This window comes from Panthera pardus, unplaced genomic scaffold, assembly GCF_024362965.1.
Source record: "Panthera pardus isolate Hobbes unplaced genomic scaffold, ASM2436296v1 HiC_scaffold_21, whole genome shotgun sequence".
Lineage (NCBI taxonomy): Eukaryota > Metazoa > Chordata > Mammalia > Carnivora > Felidae > Panthera > Panthera pardus.
The window spans coordinates 60,708,581-60,718,890 of record NW_026526777.1 but is presented as its reverse complement, the minus strand read 5'-3'; positions in this window follow the sequence as shown (position 1 = coordinate 60,718,890).

Genomic DNA, 10,310 nt, shown 5'->3' with positions numbered 1-10,310 from the left:
ATTTTTGTTTAAATTCTTGTTAGCTAACATACAGTGCAATATTGGTTTCAGGGTTAGAATTCAGTCATTCATCACTTACATACAACACCCAGTTCTCATCATAACAAGCTCCCTCCTCAACACCCATCACCCATCTAGGCCATCCCCCACCCACCCAGAAAAATAAATCAAGGCACTGATGCCATTACAATTGCACGCAAACTCATAAGATACCTGGAAATCAACCTAACCAAAGAGGTATAAGATCTGTACTCTGAAAACTCATGAAGGAAATGGAAGAGGACACAAAGAAATGGGAAAACATTCCCAGCTCATGGATTGGAAGTACAAACATTGTTAAAATGTCTTAACTACCCAAAGCAATCTACATATTTGAGCAATCCATATCAAAATACCACCAGCATCTTTCATAGAGGTAGAACAAACAATCCTACAATTTGTATGGAATCACAAAAGACCCAGAATAGCCAAAGTAATCCTGAAAAAGCAAAGCTGGAGGCATCATTGTTGAACATGTTCCAAAGAGCACTTAAACAAAAAGAACAAAAAACAAAAACAAAAAAAGGAAAAAAATGCCTAATGAATTATTGTGATGGACTCTCTTATTCCAAGAATGCTTGTTTTTATTTTGTTTTTATGCTTATATTTCAGGAGTAATAGAATGAAATCAAATGTTTGTCACTCAAATATTTAGAATAAAAGCGGGGGGGGCGGGGAATGAGAGCAGATGTGTTATCGTGAAGTTTCAATGTTTCTTTACGGCATTTTCTAATCAGACATGTTTCAAAATATTCAAGTCATCATTTCTAGGTGATAGTAGAATTTGAAAAAATCCAGGAACTACAAATGACAGACTGTCTTTCAAGTGAATTTAGATATTTCTATCTTTCTGTCAGATATCAGTTACCTGTTTGGAGATCACACAGAATTACTCAAAGCTCAACCTCTGGAGGGCTTCCCACTTTAGTCAAATATGTTATTATAACGTCCACAGCAGCTGAAGACATAAAACAAAGAGTAATTTGTCCCTGTGTGTTTAATACAATCCCCCAAAATATATCATGCTGCAAAACAATCAGATTTTAAATCAGATTGTAAATAGAGAATATAAAAACCAAATGCACATCTTTTTTTTAATCTTCTTTTAATATAATTTATTGTCAAATTGGCTTACATACAACATCCAGTGCTCATCCCAACAAGTGCCCTCCTCCATGCCCATCACCCATTTGCCCCCTCCCCCACCCCTCCCCCATCCACCCTCAGTTTGTTCTCTGTGTTTAAGAATTTCTTATGGTTTGCCTCCCTCCCTCTCTGTTTGCAACTATTTTTCCCCCTTCCCTTCCCCCATGGTCTTATGTTAAGTTTCTCAAGATCCACATATGAGTGAAAGCATGTGATATCTGTCTTTCTCTGACTGACTTATTTCACTTAGCATAATACCCTCCAGTTCCATCCATGTTGCTGCAAATGGCATGATTTTATTCTTTCTCATTGCCAAGTGGTATTCCATTGTATATATAAACCACATCGTCTTTATCCATTCATTGATTGATGGACATTTAGGCTTTTTCCATAATTTAGCTATTATTGCATTTTTATACACATAGGGGTACATGTGCCCCTATGAATCAGCACTCCTTTATGCCTTGGGTAAATTCTTAGCAGTGCTATTGCTGGGTCATAGGGTAGATCTATTTTTAATTTTTTAAGGACCCCCACACTGTTTTCCAGAGTGGCTGCACCAGTTTGCATTCCCACCAATAGTGCAAGAGGGTCCCCCTTTCTCCACATCCTCACCAGCATCTGTAGTTTCCTGATTTGTTCATTTTAGCGACTCTAACTGGTGTGAGGTGGTATCTCAATGTGGCTTTGATTTGTGTTTCCCTGATGATGAGTGACGTTGAGCATCGTTTTATGTGTCTGTTGATCATCCTGATGTCTTCTTTGGAAAAGTGTCTATTCATGTCTTCTGCCCATTTCTTCACTGGATTATATATTTTTGGGGTGTGGAGTTTGGTGTGTTCTTTTTAGATTTCGGGTACTACCCCTTTATCTGATATGTCATTTGCAAATACCTTTTCCCATTCTGTCAGTTGCCTTTTAGTTTTGTTGATTGTTTCCTTTGCAGTGCAGACTCTTTTAATCTTGATGAGGTCCCAAGAGTTCAGTTTTGCTTTTAATTCCCTTGCCTTTGGAGATATGTCAAGTAAGAAATTGCTGCAGCTGAGGTCAAAGAGGTTTTTTCTGTTTTCTTCTCTAGAGTTTTGATGGTTTCTTGTCTCACATTCAGGTCCTTCAGCCATTTTGAGTTAATTTTTGTGTATGGTGTAAGAAAGTGGTCCAGTTTCCTTCTCCTGCATGTTGCTGTCCAGTTCTCCCAGCACCATTTGCTAAAGAGACTGTCTTTTTTCCACTGGATACTCTTTCCTGCTTTGTCAAAGATTAGTTGGCCATATATTTCTGGGTCCAATGCTGGGGTCTGTATTCTATTCCACTGGTCTATATGTCTGTTTTTGTGCCAATACTGTCTTGATGATTACAGCTTTGTAGTACAGCTAAAATCTGGGATTGTGATGCCTCCTGCTTTGGTTTTCTTCTTCAACATTATTTTGGCTATTCGGGGTCTTTTGTGGTTCCATACAAATTTTAGGATTGTTTGTTCTAAAAGGAAGTGTTCTTTTAATTAATTAATTAATTAATTAATTTAAAAAAACAGTTCTTTGTTGATTTTATGTATTATTTTCTGGTCTCTATTTTATTATTTTCCACTTTGATCTTTGTTATTTCCTTCGTTCCTTCTCCCAACTTTGTGCTTAATTTGTTCTTTTTTTTCTAGTTCCTCAAGGTGTAAAATTAGGTTGCTTATTTGATTTCTTATCATTTTCTTAATAAACACATTTATTGCTATAAACTTCCCTCTCAATACTGCTTTTGCAGCATCCCATAAATTTTTGGTATGTTGTGTTTCCATTTTCATTTTTTTCAAGATATTTTTTATTTCATTTTTTATTTCTTCTTTGACTCCTTCTTTATTTAGGCATGTGTTGATTTCCACATATTTGTAGATTTTCCAGTTTTCCTTTGTGGTTGATTTCTAGTTTCATATCTTTGTAGTTGGAAAATTTACTTGATATGATTCCAGTCATCTTAAATTTGGTAAGGTTTATTGTGTGTCATATCATATGGTCTATCCTGAAGGATGTTTCATGTACACTTGAGAAGAAGAGGTATTCTGCTTCTATTGAATGGAATGTTCTATAAATGTTTAAGTCCGTTTGGTCTAAGGTAAGGTTCAAGTCCACCATTACCTTGTTGATTTTATGTCTGGATAATCTATCCATTGTTGAAAGAGGGCTATTGAAGTCGCCTACTATTATCGTATTGTCCATTTCTCCCTTTAGATCTGTTAGTATTTGTTTAATATATTTAGGTTCTCCAATGTTGGGTACATATATATGTACAATTGTTATATCTTCCTGATACATTGATCTGTTTATCATTATATAATGGCCTTCTTTGTCTCTAGTTATGATTTTTGCCTTAAAGCCTATCTTGTCTCATATGAGTATAACTATTCGCATTTTCTTTTGGTTTCCACTAGCATGAAATATCTTTTTCCATTTTTTCCCTTTGAGCCTACGTGTGTCTTTAAAACTGAATTGAGCTTCTTGTAGGCAGCATACATCTGAGTCTTATTTTTTTAAATCCATCTAGCCACTTTATGCCTTTTGATTGATGAATTCATGCCATTTACATTTAGTTATTATTGACCTGTGAGGGATTACTAATGCCAGTTTGCTGTTTTGTAGTTGTTTTGTATTTCCATTGCTTCTTTTTCCCTTTATTCCTGCCTACCTTTGCAAATTGGTGATTTTCCATGGTGGTATGCTCGATTTCCCTTTTCTTTATCTTTAGTGCATCTGCTCTTAGTTTTGTTTTGTGGTTACCATGGAGCTTACATAAGATATCTCATAGATAAAACAGTCCATTTAAAGCTGATAGCAACTTAACTTTGATCATCATTTTACTCCCACCTGTTCATATTACTAATGTCTTTATTATCTTCTATTAATATGGTATATTCTTTAACACATTATAGTAGCTACAATTATTTTTAATACTCTTATCCTTTGGCCTTTGTACTATAGTTAAGTGGCTAACACATTATCCTATTGTATACGTAAAGTTTCCTAGGTCTGACTATATATTTACCTTTACCAGTGTGTCGTATACTTTTTTATGTTTTTGTGTTGCTGATTGGCTCCTTTTGATTTTAGCTTGAAGAACTCCTTTTGGCATTTCTTGCAAGGCAAGTCTAGTGTGGTGAACTCACTCAGCTTTTGTTTGTCTAAGATATTCTTTATTTCTCCTTATATCTCCTGAAGGATAACTGCCAGATAGAGAATTCTTGGCTAGCAACGTTTTTCTTTCAACATTTTGATCATGTCATTCTACTCTCTCCTGGCCTGTAGGATTTCTGCTGAGAATCTGCTGATAGCCTAATGAGAGTTCCTTTGTAGGTTACAATCTTTTTTTTCTCTAGCTGCCTTTAGAATTCTTTCTTTATCCTTGATTTTTGACAGTTTTATTGTAATATGTCTTGGAGAAGAGTGTTTTGCATTAAGATAATAAAGTGATCTATTAGCTTCACATATTTAGATGTTCAGTTCTCTCCAGGTTTGAGAAGTTCTCAGTTATTATTTCTTTTTTTTTTTTTAATTTTTTTAACGTTTATTTATTTTTGAGACAGAGAGAGACAGAGCATGAACGGGGGAGGGTCACAGAGAGAGGGAGACACAGGATCTGAAGCAGGCTCCAGGCTCTGAGCTGTCAGCACAGAGCCCGACGCGGGGCTCGAACCCACGGACCGTGAGATCATGACCTGAGCCGAAGTCGGACGCTTAACCGACCCAGCCACCCAGGCGCCCCCAGTTATTATTTCTTTAAATCATTTTCTGATTTCTTCTTCTCCTGAAATCCCAATTTTCTTCTTTTTTTTTTTTTTTATGGATCTCGTAGATCACACTAGGCTTTTCTCACTCTTTCTCATTCTTTTTTGTTGTAGTTCACTTCTAACTGGGTTATTTCAAAATTCCTACCTTCTAACTCATTTATGCTGCCTTCCACCTGTTCTACTCACTGCAGACGATCTCTATTGCATTTTTCATCTCAATCATTGAGTTCTTCAGCTCCAGAATCTCTGTTTGGCTCTTTATTATTATTATTTTTTTCTCTTTGGAATAAATTTAATTTTGATCACTTTTTGAGAATGTGTTAGATTGTCTGCATTTTCTGATGGCCTGTTGAGTTTGTTCAAAAAAGCTATTTTGAATTTTTTATCAGCTAGGTCACAAAATTCTGTGCCTTTGAGCTCAGTTATTAGAGAATTATTATTTTCTTTTTGTGGTCATATGTTTCTCTGATTTTTCATGTTTCTTGTAGTTCTGCATTACTCTTTTTGCATTAAAGTAGCAAATGCTTCCTTAAATCTCTGCCAGCTGCTTTCAGGTGGAGTATGCTGTTGTTACTATCTGGGGTTTAATCTCTTTGTATTGGTACATCTGCTCAACTCTTCTTGCTCCCTCTTGTGGCAGGATTCTTAACATTTTACGTCTTCTCTGGTTCTTACAAGTCACCAGGCTGACTACTAGAAACCTCTTCATTTTCCAGAAGATGGCACTACAGCTCAAGCTTGAGGTTTCTTTGCTCACAGACAGTGGCTGGTTTTCTGATTGCTCACTGCCTACAGGGAGCTCTCCCTTGATGCCACATGTGGAAATGAGTACAAGGAGCTGGCCACACAATGGAAAGAGTGTGGGTTAGCACTTGGGGCATTGTGGGTGCCTGTGCATCTGATAGAGAGATTCCTGGATATGGTATTCCCAGAGGTTTGTGAATGGATTTCCTGAAGACAGCAGTCAAGCAGGAATGCAGTCTCTTACCTGCCTCTTGCCCCAATCGTCTCTCTTCCCCCAATCATGGATGTCTCACATCAGATACACTGGGTGCTGTTGGGAAAAACAACAGGTTTCTCCAATCACTTCTTGCGCAGCTAGGGTAGTGGGCCCTCACTCAGTGCTATCTTTTTCCCCTAAGAGAGATTTAGCTGCTGCTGGATACATCAGCCTGGGTGCAGCGTTTTCTGGGGAAGTGGGGCAAGGGGACACACTGGGAAAGTTTTTCTTACTACCACCTCCACTGTGACCAAACTCTTATTTTTTCTCTAGAATGGTGTGTTGGAATCTTCCCTTGGGAGGGCTGGACTTCTGCAAATTCTTTCCCATGCATGGGTATCTACTCAAGTCAATACTCTCCGGGTTTCTTCCCAACCACGCTTTGAGGGATCTGAGCAGGCTGGCTGGCCTCCCTGGTTTTATGGCCCATACCAAGGTCTATTCAACTATTACTGGCTACACAGGTGTACATAATTCTTCCCAGATCCCTTGGCATAAGGTGCCAAATCCCACAACACCTACACAAGTACTTTTGCTCATGGATAGTTGTCTGTTTCGGTGTTTAAAAGGGAGAGTCAAAAGAAGAAATGTCTACGCCACCATGATGCTGACACCACTCCTAGGCAGCACATCTGATGGCCTTGCTTGGGGTCACATGAGCAGTTAGGCAACAGTTTGGCTGGGAGCTGGCACTTAGTTTCTAAGGGCCTCATCCACAGATCTGGTGGTCAGTTTGGGTTGTGCACTTTGATCCTCCTTCACGTCATCCCACCAGCAGGATAGCACATAATTGTTTCCTTGGCAACAGGACTTGAGAGAGCAAGTACCAATGTACAAGTGCTTATCAAGCCTCTGCCTGCTTCAGATTTACTGACGTTCCGTTGGTCAAAATAAACCCCATGTCCAAATCCAGAGTTGATATGGAAAGGACCACATGGGTGAATCCTGAGAGCCATGATTTGTTGGGAGGTGGGGGTGGGGAGTGGTGGCAGTAATGTAACATGCTTATATAACCATAGTTATATAAGATTCAGTTTGAGAATTGGTCATTTAATTTAGCGACATAGACATTATTGATGTCCTTGACAAGTTCTGTTGTGGGGAGAAAACATGATTGGAAAGTGTTCAAGAGGACGATGGAAAGAGACATAGGAGATAATGGGAATCAACAACTCAAAGAGTTTTGTGGGAAGAGAGCAAAGAAAAGGTACATGGAGGGAGACATGACATAGAGGTTTTTTTAAGAGAAATCTTGAGACATGCTTTTATTCTGATAAAAATGATTATCATTTTTAGATGATTCATGGGACCATCATTTTTCTATAATCTTTGTAAGGCAACTGTTAACATCTGCTTTAAAGTTTTTCATGGCCCAAAATTATTCCACCATGCTTGAGGTTTAGAACTTTAAGGGTTCCACCAAGCATGTGCTGAAACTGATCTAAAACTGATCCGGAAAAGTCTGGCTTTGTGTACAGGTGTTCTTCTATTCAGGGTGGTGTTTGGGGTTTTTTTGTAATTTTATAATTGGATATCAACTCTCCTCCTGCTGATGTGAATTCCAAAGCATATGGAATCTTCCAGTCGTCAATATAAGACACTAGCATTTCCATCTCTCATTAGAAAATTGTGTCTTTTCTAGTTCCTAGCAAAAGCTAGGCTGGGGAAAATGATATTCAGAGAAAAGACCAACAAATAAGCTTCCATATACTCCTCCAAAATCTCTGAATTCACTCCTTAGAACAAGATTTGGACACCTAAGGGTGCCTGGCTGGCTCAGATAGTGGACCATGCGACTGTTGATCTCACGGTTGTAAGTTCAAGCCCCGTGTTGGGTGTACAGATTGCTTAAAAATAAAATCTTGGAAAAAAGATTTGGACACTTAATGGATAAATAGTGAACATGATTCATTTATCACCTTACTGAATCATCTTCACACTGAGTTACATTTTGATGTGATTCCCACAACCTTTCATAAGAAACAACCACATTCACTAGTTACATGTGTGTGAGGAGGATTTCAAGTGATTTTTATTCTTTTCCATCAGCAAAGTGGAGTTGTTTTTTTTTTCAAATAAAAAAAGTAGTTTCTGTCCTGACATGTAAAGAGCTTAGAAAGGGTCGTTCCCATTTTCCCAAGAAAAAAAACTGGATAAACTGACAATAGCAATTCTTAGATCCATCAGAAAATTTAGGTCACAAGGCAAGCAACCTTGTGACCTTGTCTTACCATAAAGACTAGTAAACATGGCTTTCTGGAAACATGATGTAAATTGTAATGAAATGCTTGTAAAACTCACAATGTTATTAAGAGAGCTGTATTGACAAAAAGTGTCCCACACATATCAAACCTGGACGATTAAAAAAACAAAACAAAACAAAACAAACAATCTGACTCTGTTCGAGATAAAAAAAGGATCTTCTGGGCTTCTGTCTTTTAAAGGCAAGGAGCTGACTGAGAAAGCTGCTCTGCCCCCCAAGAAAGGCATATTATTCCCGTATGGCCTCTTCAGAAGAGGCTAAGGAAAATAATGGAAAATGAAAGACTTCCTAGAGTGTACAGCCACAGTGGTGAAGAACAATGAACTTTGGAGCCACTCCTAGGAAGAGGCTCAGGGCCCCCTAGGGCAGGAGAACCTGACACTTGCCCAGTTGTCTTTCAGAATTGCTATGAATATGGCTGCTCAGTCTCCCATTCTTCTCCCTTTTCAAATCTAAATGTTGACTTTGGTCATCCCATCCCTGTGCCATAACTCTATTTAAAGGATGCTGGGGTGGAGAGGAGAGAACTTGCCTTCTTAGTTCAGAGGCCTCCTGACCAAGCAGACATGATGTTGTAATCACATAAAACTTCAGCGGGGGTGGGGGTGGGGCATTTGGAATGGGCGTGAGTGTATTCTGCAAGAAGGAGGGTTGTGAATGATTGTGTAGGCTGAATTATTGGTTCTAATTATTTGCTCCCTTGTCATAGCAGTATATGTTGACATTTACTATGGGCTGAATTGTGGCCCTTCAAAATTCATATGTTGAAGTTCTAACCAGCAATATGACTGTATTTGGAACAGGTTCTTTGGGAGGTAAAGTTAAACGAAGTCATAAAGGTGGGTCCCTAATCCAATAGGAGTAGTGGCCTGATAATAAGAGGATGAGAGAGAGCTCTCTCTTTCCACGTGCAGCACTAACGAAAGTCCACGTGAGCACGTGGCGAGATGCAGTCACCTGCAAGCCAAGAGAAAAGGCCTCAAAATGAAATTTCTTTTTCCAGCACCTTTATCTTGGATTTCCCAGCTCCCAGAAAAATGAGATGTGAGCAGTAAATGTCTGCTGTTTAAGCCACCCAAACTATGGTATTTTGTTAAGGCAGCCTGAGCAGACTGAGACAACACTTTTACCATGATGCCATGGTGGACAGAGGGTATTTCTTCAGCTGTAGATGTTGGGCATGGCCATTGGACTTATCTTGACTAACAGGATGTTAATGAACGTAGTATGAGCAGAGGATTGACATGTGCTTGCAGGGTGGGGCTTACCACTTATGCTCCAGGGATCTGTCATGAAGCGCTTCCTCTGGGTAACTGATTCTTCAGCTTCATCCCATCCCTAAAAATCCGGTGGTTTATAATACAAGTATTTGTTTTTGTGTTCATTTGTCTTTGGGTCAACTATGGATCAGATGATGTAGCCTAGGCTACAGTGGCAACTCTGTTTCAGGCAGCAGGTATGTTGGGCTTAGTTCCAAGCTACAGGTTGGGCTAAGGTCTGCTGCGCATGCTGTCGTCTGGAGACCAGGCTCAAGAGGCAGCTCCCCAAGGGAAACCCTTCATTTCCATTCACCAGAGCATCCAAGGCAAGTCCCACTGTGCAAGCACAGGTCAATTCTCTGCTCACATCCTGTCGTTGTGCAGCGAAAGCTGACTACGACAGCTTTTGAATTTTGAGACTACATTTTCTCAAAGAATGATGTTCTCTATCTATTATTCAGTGTTCCTTGTAAGACACATGAGAAATTTGATGTACTCTTCTCTGCTAAGAGAAAACTTTTTTTCTGTTGAAGAACTAGTTTGTTTTTGCCTTTCCAATAAAGAGGTTTCTCTGTAAAAAGAAGACAGGAAAAATACATCCAAAAATAGATGTGGGAAAATTACTTTAAGAACTATGGTATTATTGGGGTGCCTGGGTGGCTTAGTCTGTTGAGCATCTGACTTCAGTTCAGGTCATGATCTCGCCATCTGTGGGTTCAAGCCCTGCATTGGGCTCTGTGCCGACAGCTCGGAGTCTGGAGCCTGCTTCAGATTCTGTGTCTCCCTCTCTCTGCCCCTCCCCTGCTGGCATTCTCTCTCTCTCTCCCTCTC